The following is a 10,000-nucleotide window of genomic DNA, read 5'->3' on the forward strand; positions in this document are numbered from 1 at the left end:
ATATATATATATATATATATATATATATATATATATATATACATATATATATATAACTCATCTCCTACGGTTATTGACACAAAGGGCCTCAAGAGGATTCATTGGCTAGATTCATCTAAGAATATCCAGTTCCTTATGACGCGCAGTGCCTATCGAACTAGGGCAAGTGGACCCTGCCGGTCCATATATATATATATATATATATATATATATATATATATATATATATATATATATATATATATATATATATATATATATATATATATATATATGTATATATATATTTATATATATATATATATATATATATATATATATATATATACATATATATGTATATATATATATATATATATATATATATATATATATATATACATATATATATATATATATATATATATACATATATATATATATATATATATATATATATATATATATATATATATATATACATACATATATATATGTATGTGTGTCTGTATGTGTGTTTGTGTAAGTGTATGTGTATATATCTATTTAGATGAATAGATAGTACATTTATAACAAGATTATATTACATTAACTTGATTGTATTCATGCATTACTGAAAGTAATTCGCAGTATTTAATCTTTACTGTAGAGACATGCGGTTATGATAGCCTCGCATGGAATACATGCAAAATAATTTACCCTCTAGTTCTGCAAAGATTCTCTATGCAGCTTGTGCCATTATTCGCTGTCGCTTTTCTGCAGTGTTGCTTTCGTTTTTGTCATTGTTTGCTATTACCCATCTATTGTTCATGCAATGGCAGCTGTTAGGATGTTTTTTCTTTTTTGTCAGTAAGAATACACGACATTTAGAATTCGAAAGCTTTATTTTGTCTTCGTGTGATTCAGTATTCTTTGGAAAGAATAATGAAATAACGTTACGCCATTCTGATTAAGAATAGAATAATCCTGTAAATGAATTTTAGATGATGTTAATTCCGTAGAATAAAGTTTCATTTTGTTTTAAGTAATTATATTTTTATCATTTATCTGTTAAGTTAAGTTGAATTTAGACGATGTTAATTATTATTATTATTATTATTATTATTATTATTATTATTATTATTATTACTTGCTAAGCTACAACCCTAGTAGGAAAAGCAAGATGCTATAAGCTCAAGGACCCCAACAGGGAAATAGCTCAGTGAGGAAACGAAATAAGGAAATATACTACAAGAAGTTTAAGAACAATAACATCAAAATAAATCTTTCACATATAAAGTAGAAAAGCTGTTTACCATAGCTGAAGACTCTCTTCTACCCTTACCTTGAGGAAAGTAGCCACTGAACAACTACAGTGCTGTAGTTAACCCTTTGAGCGAAGAAGAATTGCTAGGTCATCTCGGTGTTTTCAGGTTTATGAGGACAGAAGAGAATGGGGAAAGAATATGCCCGACTATTCGGTGTATGTGTAGGCAAAGGAAAATGAGCCGTAACCAAAGAGAGGGGTTTAATGTAATGCTGCCTGGCTAGTCAAAGGACCCAATAACTATCTAGCGGTAGTATCACAACGGGCGGCTGGTGCCCTGGCCAACCAACTACCTAACATTGTTTCATTTTATTTCTATATAATATTTTTCTTATATTTCGGTTAAGTCGATTTTAGGCGATGTTAATTCCATGAAATAATGTTTCATTTTGTTTCATATATTTACATTTTCATATATTTCGGTTAAGGTAATTTTAGACGATATTAATTCCATGAAATAATGTATCATTTTGCTTCATATAATTACATTTTCATATATTTCGGTTAATATAATTTTAGACGATATTAATTCCGTGAAATAATGTATTATTTTACTTCATATAATTACATTTTCATATATTTCGGTTATGGTAATTTTAGACGATATTAGTTCCTTGAAATAAAGTTTCATTCTATTTCATATAATTACATTATCATATATTTCCGTTAAGTAACTTTCAGACGATGTTAATTCCCCCAAATACTGTATCATTTTACTTCATATAATTTTATATTCTCAGATTCATTCTGTATTAAACACTGCTTTTGCTAATGTTTCGAGAAAGATTTGATGAGCAAGAATAATACAGTTAGTATGAGATGCCATTTGGAATTCGAAGGCTTGGTTCCTCGTATGATTTAGTATTCTTGTAAAGAATAACAAAGTTACATTTGGTAAGTCTGATTAAGAAAAGCATATTTCGATAAATGATGCTTCATTTTCATTTGGATGTTCTTAATTCTTAATTTTTCATTTTGCTTCATAGAATTTGATTTCCTTACTGTTTTAATCTGCGTAAAATAATATTCTTATTTTATAGAACCTAAAATAATATATTATTTTTGTAGAATCTAAGGTAATCTTTTATTCTATACAAGAAGCTAAAATAATATTTTATCTTATACAAAAACCTAAAATAATATTTTATTTCATACAAGAAGCTAAAATGATATTTTATCTTATACAAGAACCTAAAATAATATTTTATTTCATACAAGAAGCTAAAATAATATTTTATCTTATGCAAGAACCTTGAATAATATTTTATTTTGTTCTAGAACCTAAAATGATGTTTATCTTATACAAGAACCTTGAATAATATTTTGTTTTGTTCAAGAACCTGAAATAATATTTATCTTATACAAGATCCTAGAATAATGTTTTATCTTATACAAGAACCTAAAATAATATTTTATCTTATACAAGAACCTAAAATAATATTTTTTTATGCAAGAACCTAAAATGATATTTTATTTTGTTCAAGAACCTGAAATAATATTTATCTTATACAAGAACCTAAAATGTTTTTTTTTTTTTTTTTTTTTTTTTTTTTTTTTTTTTTTTTTTTTTTTTTTTTTTTTTTTAGAACCTAAAATAATACTCCACTATGTACAAGACCCCACCAAGCTTTATTTTACAAAAGAACTCTCCATACTACTACAGGAAATTTTCATCTATTCTTCATTCTACTTTTGTCACAAAAACTTTCTCCTACTAGAGAGAACGCTTCATTACTTTGAGATGGCTTCATTATGTTCGAGGAAGCCCCCAAGTTGCTTGAATGCATCAACCAGCCTCGGAGTGCCGTCCCCTGCTTCCTTAAGGGTGCCCTGACAAGAGGGCTGGCCGGCTGTCATATGAGAACTGAGAATTCTATGCGAATCTTAATTTCTTTATAGAATTGGGATCTGTAAAACCCGAGGATTGAGTTAAGTAATGTGAATCTAGTAGCGAGATTAAATGAATTTAGAGAATTATTGTGAATTTGAGGGAATTTGCAGTTTTATCTTTAAAAATTTCTATTCGAATATTAATTTCTTAATAGAATTTGATCTGTAAAATCTGAGGATTGAGCGAAATAATGTGAATCTAGTAGCGAGATGAAATGAATTTAGCGAATTATTGTGAATTTAAGGAAATTTGCAGTTGACCTTATCATCAAAGTGTTCTATTCGATTTAATTTCTTTCTAGAATATGGATCTGTAAAACATGAGGATTGAGTTAAATAATGTGAATCTAGTAGCGAGATTAAATGAATTTAGCGAATTATATTGAATTTAAGGGAATTTGTAGTTGACCTTTTCACAGAGTTCTACCGAGTGTCACCAATGCGAAGACGACAAAGAGTTCTATTCGAATATTAATTTCTTAATAGAATTTGATCTGTAAAATCTGGGGATTGAGCAAGATAATGTGAATCTAGTAGCGAGATTAAATGAATTTAGCGAATTATTGTGAATTTAAGGGAATTTGCAGTTGACCTTACGTTCAAAGAGTTCTATTCGAATCTTAATTTCTTTACAAAATATGGATCTGTAAAACCAGAGGATTGAGCTAAATGATGTGAATCTAGTAGCGAGATTAAATGAGTCTAGTGAATGATTGTGAATTTAAGGGAATTTGCAGTTGACCTTATCTTCAAAGAGTTCTATTCGAATCTTAATTTCTTTATAGAATAGGGATCTGTAAAACCTGAGGATTGAGCTAAATGATGTGAATCGAGTAGTGAGATTAAATGTATTTAGGGAATTAGGGTGAATTTAAGGGAATTTGCAGTTGACCTTATCTTCAAAGAGTTCTATTCGAATCTTAATTTCTTTATAGAATTTGATCTGTAAAACCAGAGGATTGAGTTATATAATGTGAATTTAGTAGCGAGATTAAATGAATTTAGCGAATTATTGTGAATTTAAGGGAATTTGCAGTTGACCTTATCTTCAAAGAGCTCTATTCGAATCTTAATTTCTTTATAGAATAGGGATCTGTAAAACGTGAGGATTGAGTTAAATAATGTGAATCTAGTAGTGATATTAAATGAATTTAGCGAATTATTGTGAATTTAAGGGAATTTGCACTTGACCTTTTCAGTGTTCTACCGAGTGTGACCAATGCGAAGACGACAAAGAGTTCTATTCGAATATTAATTTCTTAATAGAATTGTGATCTGTAAAACCTGAGGATTGAACTAAATGATGTGAATCTAGTAGCGAGATTAAATGAATTTAGCGAATTATTGTGAATTTAAGGGAATTTGCAGTTGACCTTATCTTCAAAGAGTTCTATTCGAATCTTAATTTATTTACAGAATATGGAACTGTAAAAGCCGGGCACTGAGCGAAATAATATAAATTTAATAACGAGATTAAATGAATGGAGCTAATTAGTGTGAATTTAAGGGAATTTGCAGTTGACCTTTTCACAGAGTTCTACTGAGTGTCACCAATGCGAAGACGACAAAGAGTTCTATTCGAATATCAATTTCTTCATAGAATTTGATCTGTAAAATCTGAGGATTGAGCTAAATGATGTGAATCTAGTAGCGAGATTAAATAAATTTAGCGAATTATTGTGAATTTAAGGGAATTTGCAGTTGACCTTATCTTCAAAGAGCTCTATTCGAATCTTAATTTCTTTATAGAATAGGGATCTGTAAAACGTGAGGATTGAGTTAAATAATGTGAATCTAGTAGCGATATTAAATGAATTTAGCGAATTATTGTGAATTTAAGGGAATTTGCAGTTGACCTTATCTTCAAAGAGCTCTATTCGAATCTTAATTTCTTTATAGAATAGGGATCTGTAAAACGTGAGGATTGAGTTAAATAATGTGAATCTAGTAGCGATATTAAATGAATTTAGCGAATTATTGTGAATTTAAGGGAATTTGCAGTTGACCTTATCTTCAAAGAGCTCTATTCGAATCTTAATTTCTTTATAGAATAGGGATCTGTAAAACGTGAGGATTGAGTTAAATAATGTGAATCTAGTAGCGATATTAAATGAATTTAGCGAATTATTGTGAATTTAAGGGAATTTGCAGTTGACCTTTTCAGTGTTCTACCGAGTGTGACCAATGCGAAGACGACAAAGATTTCTATTCGAATATTAATTTCTTAATAGAATTGTGATCTGTAAAACATGAGGATTGAACTAAATGATGTGAATCTAGTAGCGAGATTAAATGAATTTAGCGAATTATTGTGAATTTAAGGGAATTTGCAGTTGACCTTTTCACAGAGTTCTACTGAGTGTCACCAGTGCGAAGACGACAAAGAGTTCTATTTGAATATTAATTTCTTCATAGAATTTTATCTGTAAAATCTGAGGATTGAGCTAAATGATGTGAATCTAGTAGCGAGATTAAATGAATTTAGCGAATTATTGTGAATTTAAGGGAATTTGCAGTTGACCTTATCTTCAAAGAGTTCTATTCGAATCTTAATTTATTTACAGAATATGGAACTGTAAAAGCCGGGCACTGAGCGAAATAATATAAATTTAATAACGAGATTAAATGAATGGAGCTAATTAGTGTGAATTTAAGGGAATTTGCAGTTGACCTTTTCACAGAGTTCTACTGTCACCAATGCGAAGACGACAAAGAGTTCTATTCGAATATTAATTTCTTCATAGAATTTGATCTGTAAAATCTGAGGATTGAGCTAAATGATGTGAATCTAGTAGCGAGATTAAATGAATTTAGCGAATTATTGTGAATTTAAGGGAATTTGCAGTTGACCTTATCTTCAAAGAGCTCTATTCGAATCTTAATTTCTTTATAGAATAGGGATCTGTAAAACGTGAGGATTGAGTTAAATAATGTGAATCTAGTAGTGATATTAAATGAATTTAGCGAATTATTGTGAATTTAAGGGAATTTGCAGTTGACCTTATCTTCAAAGAGCTCTATTCGAATCTTAATTTCTTTATAGAATAGGGATCTGTAAAACGTGAGGATTGAGTTAAATAATGTGAATCTAGTAGCGAGATTAAATAAATTTAGCGAATTATTGTGAATTTAAGGGAATTTGCAGTTGACCTTATCTTCAAAGAGCTCTATTCGAATCTTAATTTCTTTATAGAATAGGGATCTGTAAAACGTGAGGATTGAGTTAAATAATGTGAATCTAGTAGTGATATTAAATGAATTTAGCGAATTATTGTGAATTTAAGGGAATTTGCAGTTGACCTTTTCAGTGTTCTACCGAGTGTGACCAATGCGAAGACGACAAAGGGTTCTATTCGAATATTAATTTCTTAATAGAATTGTGATCTGTAAAACCTGAGGATTGAACTAAATGATGTGAATCTAGTAGCGAGATTAAATGAATTTAGCGAATTATTGTGAATTTAAGGGAATTTGCAGTTGACCTTATCTTCAAAGAGCTCTATTCGAATCTTAATTTCTTTATAAAATAGGGATCTGTAAAACGTGAGGATTGAGTTAAATAATGTGAATCTAGTAGTGATATTAAATGAATTTAGCGAATTATTGTGAATTTAAGGGAATTTGCAGTTGACCTTATCTTCAAAGAGCTCTATTCGAATCTTAATTTCTTTATAGAATAGGGATCTGTAAAACATGAGGATTGAGTTAAATAATGTGAATCTAGTAGCGATATTAAATGAATTTAGCGAATTATTGTGAATTTAAGGGAATTTGCAGTTGACCTTTTCAGTGTTCTACCGAGTGTGACCAATGCGAAGACGACAAAGAGTTCTATTCGAATATTAATTTTTTAATAGAATTGTGATCTGTAAAACCTGAGGATTGAACTAAATTATGTGAATCTAGTAGCGAGATTAAATGAATTTAGCGAATTATTGTGAATTTAAGGGAATTTGCAGTTGACCTTATCTTCAAAGAGTTCTATTTGAATCTTAATTTATTTACAGAATATGGAACTGTAAAAGCCGGGCACTGAGCGAAATAATATAAATTTAATAACGAGATTAAATGAATGGAGCTAATTAGTGTGAATTTAAGGGAATTTGCAGTTGACCTTATCTTTAAAGAAATTCGAATCTTATATCTTTCTAGAATATGGATCTGTAAAAGCCGGGCACTGAGCGAAATAATAAGAATTTAATAACGATATTGAATGAATTAAGCTAATTAGTGTGAATTTAAGGGAATTTGCAGTTGACCTTATCTTCAAAGAAATTCGAATCTTATTTATTTCTAGAATATGAATCGGTAAAAGCCGGGCACTGAGCAAAATAATATAAATTTAATAACGAGACTAAATGAATTAAAGCGAATTAGTGTGAATTTAAGGAAATATGCAGTTGACCTTATCTTCACGCGCCGATGACCTCAGTGTCTGTTATCTGTCAAGTCAAGCTGCGATCTTCTTGTATAGCTCCAAGATTATAATTAAACAATTAGTTTACTGCAGCTGTAATCGATACTCGTCGGGTTTGCTGGTGTTAATCCAAAACCCCATTCGAGCGCTAATTATGGAAAATCGATATTGCATTTACTTGCCTTATGAATTTATAATTTGGTGATTTGCAGTTTTTGCAAAAAAAAATGTCGCTGATTTTTATGCACGTGATTAAGGAAATTTTGGCAAAATGGGCCGAGTTACACAACTTTGTTGAAAAATATCATTTAAATAAGGCATTACTTTCCTTATGAATTTATAATTTGGTGATTTGCAGGTTTTGCAAAAAAAAAAAAATGGTCGCAAATTTTTATGCACGTGATTAAGGGAATTTTGGCAAAATGGGCTGAGTTACACAGCTTTGTTGAAAATATATATATAAGGCAGTAGGCAATTTTCATTGACAGTGCATTATGTCATTTGAGAATCAAGTATTATGTCAAATATTATCAGTCATCCTAACTACTTCGCTGGTGTACTACAGTCAATTCTTTTTAGTGAGGCAGATTTGCACCGACTCGCACGGGTGCCCTTTTAGCCTGGAAAAGTTTCCTGATCGCTTATTGGTTGGACAAGATAATTCTAACCAATCAGATATAAAAAAAACATTTTCCGAGCTAAAAGAGCACCGCTGCGAGTCGGTGCAAATATGTCTCATTAAAAAAAAATTTAGTATAGTTTTAGTTTTGTTTTATGTTTCTCTCAATATGGGGTGGCTAAAGTGGAAGGATAGAATAGTGGTCACTGATCTATCCATGCTTTAATTTCTAAATCGTAGAAGACGTGTTGGGGACTCATCAGCAGCACTTTGGGACCCTATGACATATAGAGCGCCATTCATCCCTCAATTGTACGCACTCTTGCTCACCCTGCATAGCATTATTATTATTATTATTATTATTATTATTATTATTATTATTATTATTATTATTATTTATTGATATTATTATTATTGTTGTTGTTATTATTATTATTATTATTATTATTATTATTGTTGTTGTTGTTGCTGTTGTTGTTGTTGTTGTTGTTGCTGTTGTTGTTGTTGTTGTTGTTGTTGTTGTTATTATTATCATTTTCCAACAAAGTTTCGAAGTATTTTTGTCTCATTTCTCATTTAATATGGTGTAATTCCCTAATGATAATCCTTTGTTCATATGATGAAGTGATTTACATTCTTTCTAAATTTACCTTATAATTTTCTTCAATGCCTTCATTCACCGCACAAACCCTTCCAAATTAATGTTTTCATATCACACAATAGCTTAGCTTCCTGAGTAATATGAAGGCTACGTTCTTTTGTCTGTAATACTGAAAATTATTAACCAGATTTAAAAGAACGTCTTAGGTAAAGCATAGACATTTACCCAATATCCATTCTAGTATATTACAACAATTTACTGCTGTCTGTAATACCTAGGCTACACTGTTAAAAATGTGACGTGAAAAAAAAAAAAAAACGGTAAAAATCCTGGAATAAATGTTGCCAGATATTTCCCGTTTTAAAAACGGATATATTGATGTAAGGGAGTGATATTACGGTCACAAACCCGTAAAATATAAAATAAAATATGGCAAAATTACGGTCACCTGTATTTTACTGAAATACGGCTGAGAACAGTATATTTTTACTGAGAATTTCCTCTCAAAATTACAGTTTTTTTTTTTTTTTAAGTGTAGAAGAATATGTTCGTGAGATCTGCATTGGACGCCAAGTATATTTTACGGAGAATTTCCGCTTAATATTACAGTGGTGTGTATGTGGTTTTTTTTTTTTTTTTTTTTTTTTTTATAAAGTGTAGAAGAACATGTTCCTGAGATCTGCATTGGACGCCAAGTATAATAATCTACACTTTATTCTAGCTATCCAAATGGAAGTAATATCTCCGATGCCACAGGATTTCCAAAGTTTGCGTTTTATGAATTCTCCGAAAATATCGGCTTCGAAGCCTCGCTCGTTATTCTCTTTTCAATAATCTCCGACGTTCTTATTATTTCCATCAGATATTAAAGTTCACCGCTCACTTCTGAAGACATTTCTCGGAAGAATGACTTTTCGTCTTTGGATTCAAACCAAGAGAAAGGTTGTAAAGTCAAATTATTATTGAAAATCATTAGATTTTATTGCTTATATATATGTATACATATATTAGGCTATATATCATATATCTATATATATATTTATATATATATATATATATATATATATATATATATATATATATATATATATATATATATATTAGCACACATATATATATATGTAAATATATAGCCTACATATATAAATATTTATATCTATATATATATATCCAAATATAGATGTATAT

The 10,000-nt window shown here is 29.6% G+C and overlaps 1 protein-coding gene across 4 annotated transcripts in view; it reads left to right on the forward strand.

The window, feature by feature from the left end:
- LOC137631202 (uncharacterized) overlaps nucleotides 1-10,000 on the forward strand; it is a 314,914-nt gene that overhangs the window by 119,572 nt on the left and 185,342 nt on the right. The gene's annotated exons all lie outside the window — the stretch shown is intronic.

The sequence above is a fragment of the Palaemon carinicauda genome, chromosome 39 (genome assembly GCF_036898095.1).
Source record: "Palaemon carinicauda isolate YSFRI2023 chromosome 39, ASM3689809v2, whole genome shotgun sequence".
Lineage (NCBI taxonomy): Eukaryota > Metazoa > Arthropoda > Malacostraca > Decapoda > Palaemonidae > Palaemon > Palaemon carinicauda.